The following is a 24,891-nucleotide window of genomic DNA, read 5'->3' as shown; positions in this document are numbered from 1 at the left end:
GTAGACCCACCGTATACTGTCTTTCACAAGGATAAGGTACAGTTGCGACCACATCCAGCGTTCCTCCCTAAAGTGGTATTGGCCTTCCATACCAATCAGGACATCTTTCTCCTGGTTTTCTTCCCAAAGCCACATTCATCTCGACGGGAACAATTACATTCCCCAGATGTCCGTAGGGCACTCGCATTTTATATCGATCGGACAAAGCCCTTCCATAAATCCCCCCAACTCTTCGTTGCAGTGGCTGACCAGATGAAGGGCCTACCTGTCGCCTCCCGGAGGATGTCCTCGTGAGTGACGGCATGCATCCGCACATGCTATGACTTGGCTCATGCTCCCTTGGACCACCTCACTGCACATTCTACCAGGGCTCAGGCTTCATCTGCTGCCTTCCTGGCTCATGTACCAATCCAGGAAATATGTTGCGCAGCTACCTGGTCCTCGGTCCACACCTTTGCTTCTCATTATGCTTTGGTCCAACAGTCTAGAGATGATGCAGCCTTTGGCTCAGCAGTTCTGCACTCTGCCACATCTCACTCCAACCCCACCACCCTAGGTAAGGCTTGGGAATCACCTAACTGGAATGGATATGAGCAATCACTCGAAGAAGAAAAGACGGTTACTCACCTTTGTAACTGTTGTTCTTCGAGATGTGTTGCTCATATCCATTCCAAACCCACCCTCCTTCCTCACTGGCAGAGTAGCCAGCAAGAAGGAACTGAGGGGTGGCTGGGTCGGCAGAGGTATATATCCAGTGCCATAGTGGCGCCACTCCAGGGGGCACCCAGCCGACCCACCGAGTGTTGCTAGGGTAAAAAGTCTTCCAACGAACGTGCATGCGGCACATGCACACCTAACTGGAATGGATATGAGCAACACATCTCGAAGAACTACATTTTACAGATGGGGAACTGAGATATACACAGACTAAGTGACTTGCTCAAGATAGCAGAGCCAGGAACTGACCTGAGAGCTCGTGGAGCTCACTTCAATGCCTTAACCACAAGACCATCTTTTCTCTCTTGCAGCAACTTCCTCCTCCAAAAGTGTGTTCAAAGATGAAACACAGTACCTGGTACATGAGCCCTTACTGACTGTATATTTTGCCCTGTGGATTAGACAGCAGCAATCAGTTTAATAGGATGTGCTGTGGAAACTGTATTGTAGTACTGCATGCTTCGAAGGAAGCTAAAGTTGAAAGCCCCAAAGCAGGTGCTTGGTGAGGAATGAGGGAGAGTTTGTTCTGAACTGAAAGAGAGAGATGACTGGTAAACACAAAACTTAGCACATGCATTTTAAGAGGTGGGTGTGCAAATTGAAGTTTCTCTGGGACTAATTCCAGTAATTCCCTCATAAATATGTTCTTTCTGAACTTGGCAGTATTACAGGAGCCCACTATATTTAATAATGACTTTCTCATGGGTAAATTCTTCAATGTATTAGGCACAAGCAGGCTTTTATTTAACATTAACTGTGGCATATTTTTTCACACATTTTTCTCAAAACTATTCATCATGACCATTGCAAACCAACATCCCCCTTAGTATCAGAGTTCCACCATGTCCTCCTCATAATATCCAGGGTGGCCAAAAATACAGTGCACATTTCTACTCATGTCATCTTAGTATGGTACTGTAACAGGAGGCAGGGCACTGCCTGGTCCCCAGTGAGCAACTTTTAACTCTAGTTCAACTTCTCTACCATTGCAAAGGGACTATTATATGAAAGATGAGAAAAAAGGATTATAGGAAAGTAGGGCCCATGGCCAAGTTCTTAGGAGTGGGCTGTGTAAGTTTTTCTATTTATTAAAGGGACAATCCCCCTAAAAACTATTTGTGCCTCACCTATATCCAGATTGTAGCATTTCCTGTGGAGTTAAAGATGACAGTAACAAAATAAACAGAACACTTGATATTTCCTGTATCTAAAACATTTCAATAGAAGTACATCCTCAGTCTGTTTTGATAGGTAGAAGTGGCTAGATATGGTGATGGGTATAAAGATCTAAGTAGATAGACAAATTACTGTCTGGGTGATTCTTAAAGGTTCAGAGGGTTGACTTGGTTTGAAAAAGCATCTGAACATTTGGATGTTTCCTAATAGCATCCTAAATATTTGATATTTCCTACTTCCAGAGAGGAAGGAAATACTGCAACAGCATCCTGTTTCCTGAGATTTTTGAAATTTCTGTTTCTATCCTCAGCTGTAACTGGGAAGCACAGAGCTTCATGTAAATGAAAAAATAATGGAAAAAGACCTCAGCAAAGGTTTGCTTTTCCAGGGTGTTTGGAGAAGCCACAATAAAAAGCCTAAGATTTAGTTCAAGTTTCGACCAAAAATTTAGGTCAATATGAAAAATAGTCCAATGAAAAAGGGACTCACTTGGAGCCTCGACTCACCATTGCCTCTTGTTCTTAGTGTAGTCATCTGCACTGGTGCAAAAATCAGTGTAAATTGCCTCCATTCTTGGGTACCATTTTACACCTATCTTCAATATATCTAAATGACAGCACAAGAGGGAAGAACCACATCCTCTTTCCATGTCTGAAATCTATTCTCACTAAAATATCAGGGCAGGGTGGTGGATTTTTGGTTGTGTGTTTTTCGAGTCCTGTTCTGAGTGTTATCCTTCCTTGAACAAGATATCAGGTAAAGGCAGGACTGAATAAATCCATTATGGAAGGACAGGGCCCTTTATATTCATGGCTGTTGTTTCTAGAAACAAACAAAATGTTCTTTTCAAAAAGCACCAAGCCTAAAACTTTCCTTGAAGTGTTTCCAGACACCAAAGCATATAGTTTTTCTGAGCCTTAGAATAATGTGTGTGTATATTAGGAACTTTTTTAGTAGAAATCAATATATTTTTATTTAATATAATAATAATAGATACCTGTTATTTTGTGACAGTCTGTTTGCAAAGGAAAACAGAATTTTGCAGTTACTGCCAAGACAGTATATTATTAGATCTTAATACTTAACTGAGTTTCCTTGCAAACATTGATTTGCTATTGCTGTTGTTACAACTGCTTCCAGGTGGTTGTACAGTTTAAAGAAATATGAAATTAAATTTAGTTCAGGAATGCACTAACACAAAACTATACTTGTTAAATTTATATCTGTCTTGGAAAAGCACTTTAAAGTGAGTCATTTGAATTTACTTCAGAAATGCAAGGCTCAGTTTTACTGGCAGGCTCCTAGATTTTTTTCACAAAAATAACAGGAAGAGAGACTATCTCTAACCGAAATGTCTCCCCAATTAGAAGTTCCCCTGAGACTTCTCCACAGCCCCTCACAATGAAGCATATCTCCCATTTTTGTCTCCCATTTATCTCTGTTCTACCCAGACTTGATGTTCTCCCACTTTTAGGATAAAATATTACTTACATCAGAAATGCTGCATCCTAGAACTGAAGTAGAAAGGGAAGTCAATACATGCTAAAGAAATGAATACCACATCTGTTTAGGCTTACCGAACCACTCTTATTTTTCCTGGTGTCCCTTGTTCTGTGTCAGTTATAAGAAGTAAAACAGCAAACTCAAACTGTATGACCTCAATGTTCAAAAGTGATTTTGGATGCCCAATTTTCAGACTCCTTAAAGGAATCTGAATTTTCAAAGGCTGAGGCTCAGCACTTTCTGGATATTAGCCACCTTTGCTGCCCCTTTTACTTCATTTTTCAGGGAGTTAGTCATTCCAGAAATTTAAACATATGCTACTGAAACTTTCACTGGAAAGAATTTATGTTCATCATCCCAACTATATTGCGCCACGGTAGCAGAAAAGAATCCATTGTGCTCATTCAGAGTTTTGGAAGTTTTGCCCAAGTATGGATCAACAAGATCAAGCCTTTTCTATGTAGTCTATGAATAGGCAGCCACTGAGCAAGTATAGCATCATTATAACAGATGGGCATCATGCATTCAACATCAACAGGGGTATCCTCTTCAGGGAAGCAGAATAAAAAGAAACTCTTAAATGATAAAAACGGTGCAGGGAGTTTAACCAGGGTTACGTTACCACACCTTTCCTATTCATTGCCCTGTTCATTGTTTCTACTAGTACAGGGGATCGGGGTTTCCACTTAAGATCCGTCTCTGAAAATCCTACCAGGGATTGGACTCAGAGTTATCTTTCCTCAGAGAGTGCTAAGCCAAATTCGGCAAATGTGTGTTTTGACAGTCTGTGTGACCTGAACACATTAGATATTTTTTGCTAGCAGTTGCCAGTTGGGATTTTTCATTCCTTTTTTTTCTTTTCAAAGATCCGTGTGAAAGAGACTTGGTTTAGGGAATTACAGGGGAGACCAATTATAATTAAGGCTATGAGTCGGTCACAGAGGTCATGGATTCTGTGATTTTACGGGACCTCTGTGACTTCAGCCCCCGGGCACTGGGTCTCAGGCTTCAGCCCCAGGATGCCAGGGCTTGGACTTCAATAAATCCATGATTTATCGTTTATTGCCTGCATCCCGTCCATGACTTTTAATAGAAATACCCATGACAAAATCTTAGCCTTAATTATAATTTTCAAACATGTCAAACTTAAACACTTCAGTAAACTGGGGCCTGCTCCTTCAGCCATGACCCATCTTCTATTTGCAGAGTTACTGAATTCCATGTAATTCCTGGAGTTACTTTTTTCTGTCAACATGAGCAAACTTTTTCTGATATAACTTTCAGTGTTTCCTTCCCACTCTTCGGTTCTCTCCCTCCCATCTCCTCTTTCTCTACTGCTGTGTCTCTTTGTGAATTTCCTAGTCTCTCCGCCATTTATTGGCTTTTTCTCTCTCTGCCCATATTTCTCTCCTGTTCTTGCTCCTCACCTTCCCCCTTCCTTATACCGTCCCCTGATAGCCACTATTTCCCCTTCCTGGTCTTTTCTTCCACCCTCCCACCTAACCTCCTTGTTCATCCAACCAAGCCCTTTCACTCTCACCCACAAACACACACTGTCATTTTCCTTATGGCCACCTCCTGGCGGCACATGAGAATGTGCTACACTTAGAACTGATGAGAACTAAGAGGTGGGTAGGCAAATGTGAGGCAGCCTTGACTTATTATTCTCTGTCATTCCTCCCCACAGCCTATCCTGCTTTGTGGACATAAAAGCACAGTTGGAGCTAGGAAGCCAGCAGCTGGAGCACTGAGAGTGAGGAAAAGGGGACAGACTTGGCTGCTTTCTCAGCAGTCCCTAAACAGCTCCTAACACCCAGGGAAGGAAATGCAAGGACATTTTTCCTGCCTCCCTGCAGTCTTATTGGTGAGTGACATGTCAGGTGGAGTTGACGGCCTGACTGGTGTCACGGGAAAGATGCAAGCATGGCATCAAATGAGTAACATGTGGAATGTAGGAATTGTACAGACCCCATACTGCAGGATTTATGGCATCACAGACATTACCATTGCAACCAAGTTGGCACGGGTAGAAGCAAAGTGTGAGGCTCTGCTGTTATTATGAAATTATAAATACCTTCAGTAAAAGCAAATGGGAAAGGATTGATGAAATAATAATTTTGTTTATAAACAAAATTCAGTAAATATGAGTTTGCCCCAAGGTTGAAGTCCCCTTTGATGTAGCTTGAATTCAAACCATCCTACTTTTTTCCCCTCGTCATGGGTTACCTCTGCTCAAAAGCACATCATGGCTGGTTGGTAGAATCATAGACTCATAGAATATCACGGTTAGAAGAGACCTCAGGAGGTCATCTAGTCCAACTCTCTGCTCAGAGCAGGACCAATCCCCAACTAAATCATCCCAGCCAGGGTTTTGTCAAGCCTGACCTTAAAAACCTCTAAGGAAGGAGATTCCACCACCTCCCTAGGTAACCCATTCCAGTGCTTCACCACCCTCCTAGTGAAAAAGTTTTTCCTAATATCCAGTCTAGATCTCCCCCACTGCAACTTGAGACCATTACTCCTTGTTCTGTCATCTGCTACCACTGAGAAAAGTCTAGATCCATCCTCTTGGGAACCCCCTTTCAGGTAGTTGAAAGCAAGAATGAATGAGGTAGGATGATATTAAGTCACACAACCCCTGTGAAGGACAGAAGGCAGAGACGCAGATACAGTAGGCACATGGAGCATTATCATTTCCAATTTACAGATTGAAAAATGGAAACACAAAGACAGCATCCTCATGCAGGTTGTTGACAAAGCTAGATTAGTTACCAAGTGTACGAATGGGGTGTCTTTGCTCTACATACAACATTAAGAATATGAGGCAACTACATGGACAGAGCGGGAAAGAGTTTTATGGCACCTTGTAGTCTAACAAACATATTGGAGCATGAGCTTTCGTGGGTGAATGCCCACTTTGTTGGATGCATGCTGATGCTCCAATACGTTTTGTAGTCTATAAGGTGCCACAGAACTCTTTGCCGCTTTTACAGATCCAGACTAACACGGCTACCCTTCTGATACATGGACAGAGTTAAGTTTCAAATAACCGTATTTACTAACTGTACACAAATATACAAGGTTTAACTACATACATACTCTGCTGCTCTGCTAGAATTCAGGTGGCTTCTTCAATAGAAGAAAAGAGGCCATTAGATGGCTTCCAAGCTATTTAAAGGGGTACTACTACAACTGACAGGTTTCAGCTCAAATCTGCCTCTATTCCCCCATGTTAAATATAAAACTGAATATATGTATTCTTTTTTATTAGTGCATACCAAAAATATACAGGATGTGCAACATAGTCAAGTTAACATTGCTGGAGTAACCTTAACTTTTGGAACTTCCTAACTTTTTAAATGCTTGATCTCACAATCCTAGTGTTACTTTAATGACAAAATTTTGTTTCCTTTTAAGGTTTGGGCCAATCTTCTACTTTACTGGTATTCTGCATGTATATTCATCTTATTACCTTACTTTTTCAGTTAGTTTCTTACTTTGAATGAATTCTCAAAGGGACAAGATACCTGTTGAAATTTTCAAAAAGCTACAGGTGCTGCTGCTGCAAATAAAAACGGAGCAATTTTGAAGCATTCAGCAGACTGATGACACAAGAATATGTCCGTCTCAGTCGATAGGGAACAGTCAAGGAGATATTTTCACAGACATAGTGTGGTCTCCGTTTGCTTAAAAATATTCCTTAGATGTTAGTGGGATTTTCAAGATGAAGAGCTTTGTAAAGGGAAAGAGAGAGATGTTTAGATCCTGTTGAAAATGTGCAATTTCTAGACAGCAAGAGAAAATGTACAAACCACATTCAATGTAACAAATCCCACTGTTGGCTAAAATTGCTAAACAGAAATAGAAGGATAAGTGCTGTTGAGATTGCATTCAAGAGCTGTCCGTAAAGTTTTAGATATGAATCTCTGAATTCTGAAACAGCAGAAATGAGCATTTGGTAGGAGCTTTGGACACAAACATGTTTTTCTTCATTTTAATCAGTAGCTAAAGATTCTGCTAAAAAACTGATTTTGATAATAGCTTTATATACTATTCTTACAAGTGCAGACATGTTTGGCAAGCTATATTTTCTAAAAAACACTTTGTAATGATTTTCAGGAATCTTCTCCAGAACACGAGGTCAAAGGCAACTGCCATATAATTTCATTTGCTCTGAACTGGACAGAGTCATGGTATCTCTTAGGATAAGAAATTTAGTGTGCCTTGAAATCTCCTCAAGCAGAAGACACAGTACACAGTCTATTGGGCATTACTTTTGGCCTTGAAGATAGACTGGTCTATAGCTAACATGGAAATCTTAGGGGATTTCGGTCACTTTTGTGCCCTGTGCAGTGAATTAAATAAATATTTCAAAGTCAGACTTGCCCTCCAGACACAAAAATATATTGGCCATGTCATTAAAGGAAAGTTCTATTGGTTAGAAATCTTATAACTTACAGTTTCATACAAGGAATCTATTGCTTATCTCCAAATGTAAATATTGGGTATTATGCAACATAATTAACTAATGAAAAAACTGTTAATATATTGGTTTTTTTTTCCTGCATGGAGCGTAATAATACTGACCATGGCATTCTACCAACATATGAAAATTGGATAGAGTAAGCAAATATGAAAGCATCTGTCTTCCTTTTTAATTCAGTAATCATCAAGCTAATTGTGCAGTCATGTAAAACTTTTCCTTTTAATTAAATTTTAACCATCATCTAACAGACAGATTTATGTCACCATTTGTACAGACAAGGCTGGCATGCATGCCCTAGCAAAAGAAAGAGTTGTGTATCTAGTAACATGCATTTTCATCACACATGATCTATTCCTGCTTTCAGGAATTGCAATTATTTGTGTTCCCACATATTAAAGAAGTACATTAATCTTTATATACTGTAATCCCAAAATCTTCCTTGCCGTGTGTAATGAGGCTGACAATTGTGCTGTCATTTGTGAGGGTGGGATTTTTTGTAATGTGGATGTTTTGTTCAGTAGGAGCTGGGCTAAGACTATCAAATAGTTCTTACCTGGTGATGCCTTTCACTGACTACCACCCTTAGCTAGATTTGGACTACTGCTGTCTTCGACAGCTATAGGCAAAGCCTCTTGGTCTGAGGCTCCTGGTTGTTTGTATAGCATCAAGTTCTTGTCTTAAAATAAAAAGTCACGCTGGATCAGTTTTGTCTTAATTTTAAGCATGTATGATCGTGGCAGACGTGCTTGGCAATCATTAAATAGGCTCCAGATGGTAGCTTAAAAGTTGACTTTAAAAGTTTTGTAACCTTCAGTTGCACTTCCTTCATGGAGAGCTGCATAGATGCTTGACATGCTCCATTTTGCACCCAGCTCCAGTCTGCAGATAAAATGTTGAGGTTCATCAAGAAGATGGATGATGATGTTATCTTGTCTTGAATTTGCTGCAAGTGAAGTTTGTAATAGTCATCTGTTCACTATTAGCTGAAAAGGTTACAAGGAAAAAATATCCCAGTAAAAGTGTATTTTTTCAGTCCTCTTGAGAACTGAAAAAACTTTTTGACTTGAGTTTCTTATCCGTCATCTGATAAAAATAAATCTATTTATGCAGGATGTTTACTTTTAAGTTATCCTAGTAAAGATTTGAGGTGTTTGTCCTTCTAATGGAGTGCAACTTAACTTTAAGTGTAAAGAGGGATTTTAAAAAAATAAAAGAAAAAAACAATAGATTTTTACACCATTCGCTATTAGTTATTACAGGGTTTTCAACAGACCTATGCAGATTCAAGCAATAGATTGATTGTTTGCCAAAACCTGTGAGAAAGCTGGTCTTCACTGAAAGCTTTGTAACTTAGGAAATAACTTCTAAAAATTTAGTATAGAATTTCCCATATAACTTCATTTTGAGAAGTTATTGCTCATCTCGGCTTTAAAAATAGATATTGTTGCCACAGCAAAGCTTCAGTATTCCATCTCAGATATAGATGTATGTGGTGAATGAATATTTGTTTGATTTTTAAAAAAATGGTTTTGACTTCTTTTAGTGTTCTAGCAATAACTTTACTGGCAAGAGTACACACTGAAATGTATCATTGTAAATGAATATGTGTATACACAGTAGAAACCCAATTCTAAAAGCTACAGTCACCCGTTTTTAACACCTCTGAATGTTTTGTTGTTCATTTGCCAGTGTAGACAAAGCCTGAGAGGGAGAAAGTGACAGATGTTTATGCATGGGGCACTGAGTGAGTATGTTACTAGCTGGAAAGACAGGCTTGGATTTCTGAACAAGGAAATTGCCTCATGTTATTTGTTTCTACTGGGTTCAGGGAAACAGGACTTTGTGTACATTCTTGTAAATACACAAGACTGCACCCAAGAAATAGCTGACTCGGAAACAACCCAGCAAGGCCTGAATATAGTCTAACTGCTCAGGCAAAAAAGGACAATAATATTTTTAGCCTTGGCAGAATTTGATTATTATATTTTTGTAACTTTGGATAATATTTGGAGGTAGTGCTGACAGCAGGGCTGCAGGAGGCTCCTAGTGCAGCTGACAGTTCCTAGACATGCAAGGGCAAGATGCAGGGAAGGCTGCAGTGCTGCTTGGTGGAGGTGAAACCATGGCCATTTGGGAGGCCACCCTGCTGCTGAATGGCTTCTGCCCAGGGATGGCCTCTGCACTCCCGGCTGATGGGTGAGTGAGCGGAGCCATGATAGTGGGGCTACTGAGGATTACCTACATGGTTGTGGGGCTTGACACTGAATCCATCTGGGTGTTAGGTGCAAGAGAGACTGTCAGTGTGAACTGTTGTCAATGGATATATTTTTTCTGTCAATTTCTGTGTCAGGTGAAATCTACATTTACCAATAACTAATGATTTCAGTTGAATCCTGGCAAGCCTAAGTATATGGCTTACACTCCTTTACTGTTAGCCTTTGTTGTACTTCATAGGTGACACAGCTGTTACATCGAGCAGCACTGGCCATGGCTTTTAGCCTTTTATATCAAATATTTAGGCAACACTGAAACAATTAGCCATGCTCTGCATGCTTTACTTGTACTTGTGAACAGTGTAGCTAGCACAAATATACTTCTGTACATTTTATTTCTGCACAGACTTATATTATGAATCTTTTCTTATGGAAGACTGTTGAATTCAGTGTATGGCATGGAAAGGGATCGACTGTAAAAATGCTAAAATAAAATAATAGACATTTAAAATTGCAGAGCCTGTGCAATGCATTCATTTTAAGATGACTATTCATCATAAGGCCTGAACAAATGAAATCAGCTGTATATGCCTGTTCTTTTCTCCTAAGAGGTGGCATGTATCCAAATCTAAGCCTGGCTTTCCACCCTGGGTGAACTCAGTGGAGTTGTCAGAATTGTAATTCGGGGCAGGAATTGATCTTTGCAGCATAAAGAAAAAGGAATTCTTCATTCTATTGGGGTTATTGTGGATTGGGAGTTTTGATATTGATAGTCAAGATTAATTCATTAAGTGTAATTTGAAACTATGATACAAACATGGTACAAAATTGCCCAGAAGGATGTTAAAGTCAATATAACTGCAGGGTGAGTAACTAGAATTCATTCAACAAGGAAAGTTGCTGGAATCCCAAGATAGAAACCAACATATATTTGGTGGAAATCATAATTTAAGGGATGCATTGTGTAAAATTAGAAGGTAACACTGGTATATTCTTTAAAACTTACTAACTTGTATATCTCACTAATACTCCACCTGTGGCTCTCTATTCAGTGCACATATGCTCTCTGTAGCTCTGTTCAGGGCTTTTTTCTTTAAATAAGTACCTGGTTACACAACTACCTGACTTCAATGTTGCAGCTGACCCAAGGGGAAAAAATGTAAATTTAAAATGAAGACACAAAGATTTTCATTCATGCAGGCAGATGGATTCAATCTATCTCTGTGCTGATAGTCAAGGTTATGTGAACTTTTATGCTGATGATTTAACTTTAAGAAAATTGACCTGGTGCCAGTTCAGTATAAACATTTCAGAGTGTCTGGAGCCTGGTCTACAACAAAGCTCCAGAAAATTTTAAAATTGGTTTAAAGAAGAAGTGGCTATAAAGCTATTCAGAATTAGTGGGGATGTGCAGACCACATTTAATTACCCACCTTTTGTAAAGCACATTGAATATCCTAGGATGAAGGATGCTATACCAGCGTGAAGGGCTGGATTCACAAAAGGACTTGAGTATCTAACTGGCACTTTAGGTTCCTAAATGCCAGAATCAGGCTACACTGGGATTCACAAAACCCTCACTTAGCTGCCTCAGGGCATCTCAGCTGCCCTGACTTTGATATGACTTTTGAATTGTTCACTGATGCATCCGACACTAGATTGGGTACTGTACTGATGCAAACAGAGGAGGACAGCAAGAAGCACCCCGTTGCCTTCCCAAGTAAAAAGCTGTCCCCTACTGAGCAGAATTATTCTGTCATAGAAAAGGAATGCTATGCCATAGTGTGGGCTGTTAAACAACTGAGACCGTACCTCTTTAATAGGAGGTTCAAGATTCTAACAGACCATTCACCCTTAATATGGCTAAACAGGACCAAGGGCACAAACTCAAAACTGCTACACTGGAGCCTGGTCCTGCAGTAATTTAACATGGAGATTGTACACATTAAAGGGAAGAAAAACATGGTAGCTGATGCCCTGTCTAGAAAAGAGGACATGGGGCATACAGCCTCTGCATTGGTCAGTGACCAATCCTCTGGCAGTAACCTCTGGGGGTAGGTGTGACATATACTCCATATTCTTTATCTTTCAATTCCAGGACTTGCTTCTGGATTTCCATGGCCCTCTTGTGGTCTGCTTTCCAGCTGGCTGCCTCTGCTTCAGTTTCTATCTGTTTAAGTTCCATCTGTCTCTTATTCATCCTTTCATTTTCTTCCCCTCGCAACCTGTGCAGCTCCAACTTTTTGATAACTTTACTTTCACCCATTTCCCTACTTTTCTGTCCCTACTTCTCTTTCCTGAAATAAGCAAACAGTAAATAACAAACCAGTAACCACTTTGTCTGTTCTGTAACCACCACACTTAAAACTCACTCAAAACCATCACCAGTGTTTTAGGGCAATAAGCTATGCACATGATCCTGCTCGACTACGCCACGGTAACAGTGCTTTAGTGGGTCACAACTGAGGATACCAAATTCAGGACAAACTGTTGAGAAATAGGGCAGATACACCCCAAGACTGGTGGCTAATCCCCCATAGGATATACCAACCCAGCAACAAAATTAAATTTCTGTTTCACCACGGTGGCTAACAGGAAAACATAAAGGCATTCCAGTTCTTATATCACCACCAAAAACACTGGATTCAGAGATGAGTGGTTCTTTACAACCAGTCTCATCAAATAATAGGTTCTTCTGATCCCAAATGACCAGCCATACACCCAGGTCAATGTATAACTTAGATCTTACCCAAAAATAACTCTGATACCAATCCTTTAGTATCTAAAATATAAAGGTTTGAAGAAAGAAAGAAAGAAAGAAAGAAAGAAAGAAAGAAAGAAAGAAAGAAACAAAGAAACAAAGACAGAAGAGAGTTAAAATTGGTTAAAGGAATCAAGTACATGCAGTAATGGCAAATTTCTTGGTTCAGGCTTGTAGCAGTGATGGAATAAACTGCTGTCTTAAGTCAAGTCTCTGGAATACGTCCACAGCTTGGATGGGTCATTCAGTCCTTTGTTCAGAGCTTCAGTTCATAGCGAAGTTCCTCCAGAGGTAAGAAGCAGGATTGAAGACTAAATGGAGGTGTTTCCAGGGCCTTTTATAGCTTTTGCTATGTGGAGGGCATCTCATTGTTCTTACTGTGGAAAATTACAGCAACAAGATGGTGTTTGGAGTCACATGGGCAAGTCACATGTTCATGCCCAGTTTCACTCAGTCATGGCAGCACGTTTACATAACAGTCCACTCAGTGTAGGTGGGCATCTTCCATGGTTCACTGTCAACCAAGTGTTTCTTGTTGATCCACTTAATTTGAATAATCTCTCCAAGATGTGCTGGCTAACTACCTTGTGGGCGGTACTCCAGGAACAAACATTTGAAATCCAAGTATAGAGACAATACTGATAACTTCAAATACAAAAATGATACATGCATACAGATAGCATAATCATAAGCAACAAATCATAACCTTTGCACAGACGCTTTACTTGACAACCTTTGTACAAGAGTTGCTGCAAATATATAACAGTGGTTGCAACAATGATCTAGATCATCATATTTTAATCAGATATTCAGCCCCTAAATTTTGCATTATAAGTTCCCGAGACACTTGTGTTTCTGCAGACCCCATCAGATGTCTGGATGCCTGTGCCCCAGAGCAATGTACAAACCAGGAGACATTAGGAGTTCCTCCACCTAACTCATCTGCAGGACCCAATCCAGGAGGTGTAGTCAGATGTCACCTATGGGACTGGGCTCTTACAGGTAAGCTTACACAAAATGGCCAGGAGGAGGAAGGTGACCTCTCTCATAACCTTTAGCCCAGTAGTTAGGGTTGTGACATTGTACTCTATATGATTTTATAAATATATGCTAATGAGTGAATATAATGTAACTGGAATATGCTTCATGCTAAAAGTCTCTTGTAAGGTATCATTACAAAGCTTATAATCTACTGAGTGTGGTCATCCTATTTGTATAAATGTATCACTCTTGTATCTGAGACTAGAAATATGAAATATAACTCTGAGGGCCTATCGTAATTATGCAAAGTGTGGGCCACTAATGGTGGTTTGGAATCTTAGTGGCTCCCATTAACCAGGACAATTGACTGTAGATGGCTCTATTTGTAGACAAGCTTCCTGTGAGTCAGGCTGGGAGGAATGAAGGCTTGGGGGTCTTACAGTGACATGTGATCATGTCACATGAACTGGAATCCATCTTCAACCTGGTGCTTTTCGATTGAGAAGAGGGATGGGAATCCTTTGTCCCACTGACTTCCTGCCTTATGCAAAGATATATAAATGGGTGGAACAGGAAAGAGGGAGAGCTATTATGAAGAATCTCCTAGCTACCACCTGAGCTGGAACAAGAGATGTACCAGGGGAAAGAATTGTACCCAGGCCTGGAAGGTGTCCAGTCTGAGGAAAAAACTTACTGAAGAATCTCTGAGGGTGAGATTATCTGTATTCAGTTTGATTAGACATAGATTTGCGTGTTTTATTTTATTTTGCTTGGTGACTTACTTTGTTCAGTTTGTTACTACTTGGAGCAACTTAAATCCTACTTTCTGTATTTAATAAAATCACTTTTTACTTATTAATTAACTCAGAGTATGTATTAGTACCTGCGGGGGGAGGGGGGGCAAACAGCTATGCATCTCTCTCTATCAGTGTTATAAAGGGCGAACAATTTATGAGTTACCCTGTGTAAGCTTTATACAGGGTAAAACGGATTTATTTGGGTTTAAACCCCACTGGGAATTGGGCACTGGAGTGTTAAAGACAAGAACACTTCTGCTTTCATGTAAGCCTATAGCTGTTAGGTGATGTGATTCAGACCTGGGTCTGGGTTTGCAGCAGGCTAGTGATACTGGTTCAAACCAGGCAAGGCACTGAAGTCCTAAGCTGATAGGGCAGGAAAGCAGGGGCAGAAGTAGTCTTGGCACATCAGGTGGCAGCTCCCAGGGGGGTTCTGTGATCCAACCCGTCATAAGGATACTTGCCTGGAATGTGGGAGACCTATGGTTAAAGTGTCCCCCTCCACCTGAGGGGAAGAAGGGATTTGAACAGGGGTCTCACAACTATCAAGTGAATGTTCTAACCACTGGGCTGTGGGATAGTCTAATATGAAACTCCCTCAGTCTCTCCCACTGAAACTGTTCCACTGTGACTAGCCAATTTTAAAAATTCACTGGTGCAGGAAGACAGGATCCTGGGTCCCCCACCTCCCAGGTGAGTGCTCTAATCTCTCTCTCTCTCTCTCTCACTCAGTGCTGAAGCTGTTGCACTGTAGATAAACAATGAAAAAATCATTGGGACAGAGAGAGGCCACCCACAGCCCCGCCTCCCTGCATCTCCTGGGCTTCTTGCTAAAACAATGTGGTGCCTAACACCAAGAGATGGTTTGTAGCTGAGAAGCCCAAGCAGAGATAGGCACCTCCCTGCAGCCCAGGACTGAGTGTCTATCTCTGAGAGATGGATGGGACTTAGCACACCCCCTTCAGCTTGGCACCTCCCATTGGCTAGTTTAGGCCAGGAGCCTCCGAGTGTGCAGGCTTTTGTTCATCCCCTATTCTTAGGTCCCTGGATCTCCCCACTTCTTGTATGGAGAGTCTACCTAACTCAAGCTTTGTGACTCTCAGTGCTTTTCTAGGTGCCCCAAAGTTAAAATGGGTTACACTGAGCATCACCATGCATAAATTACATGGTGAATCAAAGTGTACAACTCCCATTGTTCTCGAGGAGAGTCTATTCATTGATTCCAGTGGGAGTGTGTTCAGTCCTTTATACTGTAATAACATTTCCACATAACCTTTGCATTTCTTTAAGACTTTTTTAAAAATAAAAGAACAAAGAATTTATGATCAAGCACTGCATAATCTACTCTACACACATCATCAAATGCCAACCTTTCACATTTTAGGGGAGTTGCCTAGCTAGGCATTAACTTTTGTTGTAATTCAGCTGTGGAGAGTAAGAGAAAGTTTTGTAAGCCAAGAAAATAAAGGTTATGAAAAAGAAAAAAGTAGGAATGATAAACAAGGAGGCAGTTTTAGTCTATTATCATTCTGATCTGGTCAGTACGTCAAGCTCAGAAAACACGGAATTCTAAATAATGCATTGTTATTTCTATGGTCTGTGAGTGAAACAGAGGCTTGGCTAATCAGGCAAAATCCATCTCCCAAACCAGGCAGCGAGGTTGCAGCATAGTCCCATTTGGCAACTACTCCAACCTAACAGGCTGGAATACCATAGTCCTTCGGTTTTATTAGAGTGTATTTGCGGATCCTGTGTCCCTTCACTGGGCTGGCTACAGGCTTGTCTCCAATGTTGCCATCTGTGCCAGCGTATATAGAGCTGGCACATGTCTGCTGCATAGCCACTCATTACCCCTCTCTCTGTGAATTTTACCATATGGGCTAGATCCTGGTCCCACTGAAGTAGCTCAAGGTTTTTTACACTGATTTCAGTAGTGCCAAATTTGGTAATAAGAGCATCCCATATATGTAATATTCTGTAATATACTATAATTTTTTGTGGCTTTCTACAACTCCATTCACTGAAGTACCTCTTATCAAATTAAACTTCATGTTCAAATTGCAATAAAACAGTCACATTTGCCCCAAACTTCTGTTTTATCACTGTTATGTATAAGACTGACAAGATACACTTTTATAAAAGTATTTCCTCTGATTACTTCCTTCAGGTATCATTACAGCATGTTCCTGCATTAATTAAGATGTTTCATTTTACTGTTTATGACTGCTTCCCCTAACACAAACAACTGTAGCTTGGTTTTAGAAAGAAAGGTTTATATGATTTCCAATAATTGCCTTAAGTGACAGCAGCCACCATTACTAGCTCACTACATCTGCAATGTTACTGGACTCTATGTGCATGTCTCGCTTTTAATTGAATTTCTACATGCTTCTATGATTTTTCCTTTGGTCTGATAATTAATTTCTTCATTCCCTGCTCAGGTTTTCATGTTCACACACTAATTGTCTTTCTCAGGCTCCTGCGGTGTTGTGCATCCCTTAACCTTGTCTCAGAGTCAGAGTTGTCTTCAGAATATTTTGATTTTTAACTTGGGGCCAGTCTGCTCTCACAAACCGTGTATATCTAAAGCAGGGGTCGACAACTTCTGGTACATGGTTTGCCAGGGTAAGCACCCTGGCGGGCCGGGCCAGTTTGTTCACCTGCCGCTTCCGCAGGTTTGGCCAATCATGGCTCCCACTGGCTGCGGTTCACCACTCCAGGCCAATGGGGGTGGCGGGAAGCAGTGCGGGCCGAGGGATGTGCTGGCCGCGGCTTCCTCCAACCCCATTGGCCTGGAGTGGCTAACCATAGCCAGTGGGAGCCGCAATCGGCTGAACCTGCAGATGCGGCAGGTAAACAAACTGGCCCAGCCTGCCAGGGTGCTTACCCTGGCAAGCCACGTGGCAGAGGTTGCCAACCCCTTATCTAGAGTTCCCCCATCAGCTTCAGTGGAATTACTCTGGATTTACACTGATGGTGTGATCAAGGACAGAATCTGGCCCTCAGTTGGAAATGAACTGCTTTTTCCCTTCTATGCAGCTCCTGCCATTATCTAGTAGGGTTCTGCTAACGCATCTTGGGAAATTCTTGACTGTTCTGCATGATTACACCAAAAAGTAGAGCTAAAATGCAGGAAACAATTGCAATACTTGTTATTTTATTTCTTCTGCCTTCCAAATGATTGCAGTGAACTTGGTACCTAAGAGAAAGGCAGTGTGACTAAAGGTTTAGTTCACTTCTCTAGAAAGAATGGCTAAATTGAAATTCAGCGGGTCTCGTCTGCCTGGCCAGCTTCTATTTCTTCTTGTATGCCTGAGGAACTGCTCATTCACTGCTTGATTTAGGAACTAAAAAGACATTTACAAATAATCATAGGGCCTATGCTTCCCTCTATTAAACAACAGTTAGGAGCACAGGAACAACTAGTCATACTGAAAATTGGCAGCAAGGAACAGACAGCTATATGGTCTGATCCAATGGCACAATATATCAGCCACCAGCCTCTCTGCAGCAACTACATGGCTGACCCATTATGCAGTACCCAGGGGTCTGGCCTGCCTGTGTGGGAGGGGCCATGGGTTAGCGACTCACAGCATTGTCAGCCTGAAAAAAGTTAGGCCACAGTTTTGGCAGTATTAACTTTCTCTGCACTAGAATTGCCAATTCTCATGCCGAAGAATTAGGGACGTGTTTGAACAATCCGTTACAAAGTACTTAATGTAACTTGTTTGTTAATGTAACTTCACACAAAGAACTGAAAATTACATCTACTGCAATTACATCTAAATTTCTGAACAATGTACATCAGTAAGTACTGAAAGATACATCTATATAAATGGAAATTAAAGATATGAAAATCATTAAATGTCTGATCAGCAATTAATAACACATTTCAAGCTCTGAAAAATATCAGATACTAGTTCTCTTGCAACACCAGGTGATTCATATTGTATAAGGCAGACTATTCAAGTTATCCAGGAACAACCATAGAGTTAGGTAGTTACCTTAGTACCTTTAGTACCTTAAACACACTTCTGTCAGATGTCTTCCCTATCTATTGTTAAATGCAACACCTGAAATTACTCCTGCTGACCGGTACTAGAGAAGTGATTTTCTCTGTTTTTTCAGTTTGTGTTGTTTTTTCACTTAAAGATGAGAAACCTATTTAGGCAAAAAAAATTCACCAAGGAAGACACGGGAAATCAGCCCCTTGCCCTTCTGTGGAAGGTCATGACAATGAGAAAGTCAACCATGGCTGGAAAGAAAGATTGGTAAGAAATCTACTTTGAACAAAAACTGTAGCTTATGATGTTTAGTCTTAGCCACTGAAAAGCATATTTTGTTTTGTTTTACTTGTAACACTTTCTATCTTCATTCCTCTATATTTTAACTCACTTAATCCTATGTATATTTTTGTTACTTTTTTAATTGTTACTATAAACCAACTCAGTGCTGTGTTTGAAGGGAAGTGTTTATTTACGCCAGTTAAGTTAATAAGATGTAATATACTTTTGTCTCTTTCAAGGAGCAACAACATATTATTTCTCTGAGTGATCCAGGTGAGGGCTGGACACATCAGGCACATGGTTTTGGGGAAATTTGGGACTGGGAGTGTGTTGGGGTCACCTTGTCAGTTGTAACCAAAGCTGATGGAAGCCAGAGGAGGGCTGTAGACAGGCTGGTGGGGTCACGGTTGCTGAATCATGGCTGGCTACATAGTACACAGACACTTAAGATATGACCTGCATGCTCGTTGCTGAATTGTGAGTGTCCCAGGCAGAGACCTACAGTAGGAAAGCATTGTGAGGCACTCACAATTACAAGGTAAGAAGTGACAACCCTTCAGTGGTCTGGATTGCAACTCAGTTGATGACATAGTCCCTAAATGCATGACTTTGCACTATAAAATTCCATCCCATTGCTATTATTCCAGTTTTCAAGGTTATCCAAATCTTGTAGTTGAATATTATGGTGTCCCCTATATTGGCAATACCTCCCAACTTTGTGTCATTTGCAAACTTTATTAGCACACTCCCACTTTTTGTGCCACGATCATTAATGAAAATGTTAAATAAGATTGGTCCCAAAACTGATCCTTGAGAAACTCCATTGGTAACCTTCCTCCAGTCTAACAGTTCACCCTTCAGCATGACCTGTTTTAGTCTTTCCTTTATCCACTTTCAATTCTCATATTAATCCACATCTCCTCCAATTTAACTAATACTTTCCCAAAGGGAACTGTTTTAAATGCTTTATTGAAAGCCAGGTAGATCTACTGAATTTCGTTTGTCAGAGACCAACCTGATCTCTATCTTTTGTAAAAATCATGTTGTATTTTATCCCAATTACCATTTACCACTATGGCCTTAACTACTCTCTTTTTCAAGATCTGTTCTAAAACCTTGAAAACAACTGAGGTCAAACAGGCCTGTAGTTTCCCAGATCACTTTTTTCCCTTTCTTAAATATAGGTACTATATTTGAAGTTCTCCAGTCATAGGTATGACATCCCTCCTCCACGTTTTCAGATTCATTAAAATCCTTGCTATTGGGCTTGCAATTTCATGTGCCAGTACCTTTATCTGGGGCCCATTGAGTTGGTTGAGTTTAGCTTTCACCTCAGATGTGGTCATTTCTACTTCCATATCCTTATTCCCATTAGCCACTCTGCCCCAAGTTCCTCATTACCCTTATTAAAAACTGATGCAAAGTATTCATTTAGGCATTAGACCATACCTAGATTATTTTTAATCCCCACCCCATCCTCAGTGTTTAGCAGCCCCCCTTTTTCTTTCCTTGCTTTCTTTTTATTTATATGGCTGAGAAATCTTTTACTATTGTTTTAATTCCATTTGCAATGTCCAACTCTGCTTGGCTTTTTGCAGTTCTCATTATTTTTAATTCTCACTTTTCCCCTATACTTTATGATCTCCAAGAGATAGCTTTTCTTGTTGATCCATCCCATCCTCTATTCCTTGTAGGCTTTCTGCTTTCTCTTAACCTGTTCGAGATGCTTGTTCATCCAGTTTGGTCTGTAACCTTTCCCTACAATTTTTTCCCCTTGCTTGGGGTGTAGGCTTCAGATAGCTTTTGCAACTTTCACTTCAAGTAATTTCAAGCCACCCTTACATTTAAATCCTTAAATTCTTCAGTCCAGTCCACTTCCCTAACTAATTTCCTTGATTTTCTTTGAGTTTGCCCTTTTGAAATCAAGGACCCTCTTGTGGATCTATTTGTTTTGTTTGTTTTGTTTTGTTTTGTTTCATTGATCCTTCCATTTGGTTTAAGCTGAATTAACTCATGATCATTTGAGCCAAGATTGTTCTCTAACCAGTTCTTCTGATGTTCTTGCTGCTTACAAATACTAAATCTAAAATGGCATCACTTATTGTTTGTTCGGTGATTATTTGGTGAAGAAATCGGTCAGCTGTCATATCCAGGAATATCTGAAGCCCGCTATTATTAGTTGTACTTGGAATATATTTGGCCCTCTTTGGTTGCTTTGAAATCTCTGTTGATGTTACAAAGTCATCCTAACACCCTTGTCTCGGGGATCTGGCAACTACCAGGGCATGTGATGTAATTAATGCAGGTGTTGTATACAAGACAAAATTATTATATAAGGCAAATTTCACATACAATTTGCAGGACTGGGACCAAAAACCTGATCCACCATCAGCTCCTAAACACAAACATCTGCTGAAGCTGAGGAAGCCTTGTCTGCTGCTAGTAGTAGATCTGTAGTCCTTTTTTCTATGACCTCAGCCACAAGAGGGCTACATTACTTACAAATGCAAAGCATTAATGGATGCCTGTGCTATATGTACCATTTTAAAGGGTGAAAAATAATTTCCCAGGAACTGAGGAAAGCCGGTGTCCCCCCTAAAATCTGTTTAAGACAAACAACATTACTCCTGTTTACTAAAACTGTTGAGTTATGTTGTGACGTTATTGATATAATCTGGAACCATAAAGAACATGGTTGCAACCAAGGTCCTGTAGAGGCAGCAAGTCTTATGTAAAGGGGTCATATAAGGTGTCTAAGACCAGGTTATGGGTACCTGGTTATGATTATGCTGTCTATATGTATGAATCATTTTGTAGTTGAAGTTATGAATATTGGCTCTATACTGTCTGTATTTCAAATTTGTGCTGTGCTTCTGGGAAATACCCCAGACAAGTTGGTGTTAGCTCTGCCTAGCCTGCTTGATGTCCCATTAAGGACCATCAGCTACACAACTGACCCACTGAGAGAAGGCAGATACGCCTTGTAACTCAGCAAAGTATGCAGGGACTGGCCCATGTGACTACAGATTCCATTTTGCTGTAATTTTCCACAGTAAGAACAAAGACGTGTTCTTACACCTGGTAAAGCCTATAAAAGGCTGATGCCTCATCTCCATCTTGTCTTCAATCCTGCTTCTTACCTCTGGAGGAACTTTGCTACAAACTGAAGCTCTGAACAAAGGACTGATTGACCCATCTCAGCTGTGGATGTACTCCAGAGACTTGATTTAAACCTGCAGTTTACTCCATCACTGCTAAAAGCCTGAACTAAGAACTTTGTCATTACTGTATGTAATTGATTCCATTTAACCAATTCTAGCTCTCATCTATATCCTTTTCCTTTTACGAATAAACCTTTAGATTTTAGATTCTAAAGGATTGGCAACAGCGTGATTTGTGGGTAAGATCTGATGTGAATATTGACCTGGGTCTGGGGCTTGATTCTTTGGGATTGAGAGAACCTTTTTCTTTTATTGGGGTGTTAGTTTTCATAACCATTCATCCCTAGGACGAGTGGGTCTGCTGGTGATACTGGGAAACTGAAGTATCTAAGGGAATTGCTTGTGTGACTGGTGGTTAGCCAGTGGGGTGAATCCAAAGTCCTCTTAGTCTGGCTGGTTTGATTTGCCTTAGAGGTGGCAAAACCCCAGCCTTGGGCTGTAACTGCCCTGTTTAAGCGATTGGTCCTGAATTGGCACTCTCAGTTGCGTCCTGCCATCATCACATATGTGCATTTAATAAAAGAATAGTACTAAACAATTTAAACATCATTTTTCCGTAAGTTGAATTGGCTGCTGGTTGTTGTTAACAGGCTAGCAGTGTTTGTCTGAAATGCCCTTGTTAGCAGGTTTTGCTGTTGCTTGGGGATACTAAGCAGATTCTGCTGTTTCATTGAGACAGGTGGCTAGTGACCCATTTGAAAAGAAGGAAAGTGGAAATGGTAGTCTATAGAAGGATAACCTACAGTATGGGCTGAACATTTATGACACAGAAACCCTGGAGCAGCCAGGGGGAGAAGATGGGTTGAGCTGAACTGAGCTTAATGTTGTGTTAGTATGAATTTCTGTGTTAAAATCAAATTCCAGGAAGGGGAAGAATTTGGATTCTATGTACTGTGTGAACAGTTTCCATCTTTGGTACTTTTATGAGGCCCCCTCACTTTTGTTTGAGTTCCTCACATTTTTAATGTATTTATATTCACAACACTCTTGTGAGGTAGAGAAGTACTATTCCCATTTCACATGCGGGGGAATAGAGGCATAAAGAGGCTCAGTGACTTGCTCAAGATCAGAGAGAGAGACTGTGAAAGAGCTAAGAATTGATGTTTGAGAGCAGGTTGCAAATGACACTCACAAATAATGATTTATGACTGTATTTTGCAGCATACTTGATATTTTATGAACTGGAGAGCCTGAAAATGTATATAACTGTTTGTTTGCTTTTAAACACAATATTTAAAGAATCTCTTCACATCAAAGCCTAAAAGAGCTTATAAAAAACAAAGCTCCACAGTCTTACTGCGCTGACATGAGCAGAAAATGATAAGAAACTGGTGTCAAGAATGTACATAATGCAAAATCTGATGTCAGTGAAAAAGAATAAGAGAGGTCAATAAAAAAAATCCTGTTACTTTAATCCACTGTTTGAAGTTTTAAGAGGATTTCATCGGTGCTACTCTTTACAGATGACCTGGAAATCAAAACAAAACACAAAAACCCACAAACAAACAAAACAGAATGTATTTGTAAAACTGCAAGTGTTTGCCTACAAAACTTGACCATTGTATTTTGACTACATCTGAGAAAATTGCAGTAGAAAGTGTCCAGTAATGGGGTGTCTGTAGTGCCCAAAGCTTCTATTGAGGACATTCACGGTTAACCTGGGCCCACAGTGATGTTTAACTTACAAATCTATAGTCATTGCTACATTATAGGATGTGCATTTTGATTCCACTTCAAGGAATAATATTTATGTTAAAAATGCAAATTTTATCTCAAATTAAGTGTCAGTGTTTGCTCCGAAGATTGTAAAGCTTTTCCAATGTTTAGCTGAATGTTTAGCTTTGAGCAACTAGTATTGTATTCACAAAACCAGAAAAAGTATTAAGTAAAAATACATTTTCCTTTACTCCTTAGCTGCTTTTGTAAATAAGGGATTTATCTTAATATTACAAAGCAACAGAGACGGTAAAGCCTCGTTGTGTCCAAGGTTTGGTGAAACTCCCAAACTGAGTTTAGGGTTTACAAAACTAGCTTGAGTAGGTGAACCTTTCTCCCCACCATCCCCTCTTCAGATTATCTGGATAGTATTACGGTGCCCATCACAGTCAGTGGTATATGAGCTCTAAAATAAATTAAAAACACATTGAAATAAAATGAGCGCACATGCTTAAATAAAACACTCAGTCTGTAAGCACATGATTTCCTGGATAAGGATGGAGTGAGGCACATTCTTAAGTGCTTTCATGAACTGGGGTCAGATTGCATTTTCCTCCCTTTCTTCGTGTAGCATTGTGAGGGTATTATTGGTAAATGTTATGTTTTCTCTATGGATAGTTTTTGCGGGGGAGGAAAGCTATGGGTCAGGTGTTTTATTTATTCTGAAGATGGAGCAATGCCAGAATCATTATACTGTCTGGCAGAGGGGGAGTTCATTAGTCATGGGTCTGCTGCCAAGAAAACCTACAATACGAGGAGGCTCAGACAGTTCCAGCATCTCTGATGAATGCAGCTGTTGTGGTAGGTCATGGAAAAGGAGATGGTGTTTGAGATAGCTGGACTCCAGGCCACTGAGGCCTTTGAAGACTGGGGCCTTACATTGGATCCATTAATGGACGGAGAACCATTGCAGCATCAGAGCAAGGGGTGATATTTCTTTAATCACTCGTTGCTGCTCTGAAAGCAAGCTGCTGCACATATCAACTGAAGTTGCTTCATGGCATTCACTTTCAGCTCCTGGTACATCACGCTCC

At 40.4% G+C, this 24,891-nt stretch overlaps 1 protein-coding gene across 4 annotated transcripts in view; it reads left to right on the top strand.

Annotated features, from left to right (window-relative positions):
- Window positions 1–24,891, top strand: part of CHST9 (carbohydrate sulfotransferase 9) — a 189,872-nt gene that overhangs the window by 16,483 nt on the left and 148,498 nt on the right. For 2 of the 4 annotated variants that reach the window (XM_030552961.1, XM_030552962.1), the window contains 3 exons: window positions 5,084–5,260; window positions 13,718–13,858; window positions 18,763–18,905. The gene's annotated coding sequence lies outside the window, so the exon portion shown is untranslated. Of the gene's footprint in view, window positions 1–5,083; window positions 5,261–13,110; window positions 13,148–13,717; window positions 13,859–18,762; window positions 18,906–24,891 lie in introns of those variants that run through there. The other 2 variants (XM_030552966.1, XM_030552963.1) reach the window with 2 other exon arrangements.

Source organism: Gopherus evgoodei, chromosome 2 (assembly GCF_007399415.2).
Source record: "Gopherus evgoodei ecotype Sinaloan lineage chromosome 2, rGopEvg1_v1.p, whole genome shotgun sequence".
Lineage (NCBI taxonomy): Eukaryota > Metazoa > Chordata > Testudines > Testudinidae > Gopherus > Gopherus evgoodei.
The sequence above is the reverse complement of the archived record's forward strand: the minus strand, read 5'-3'. Positions and strand labels throughout refer to the sequence as shown.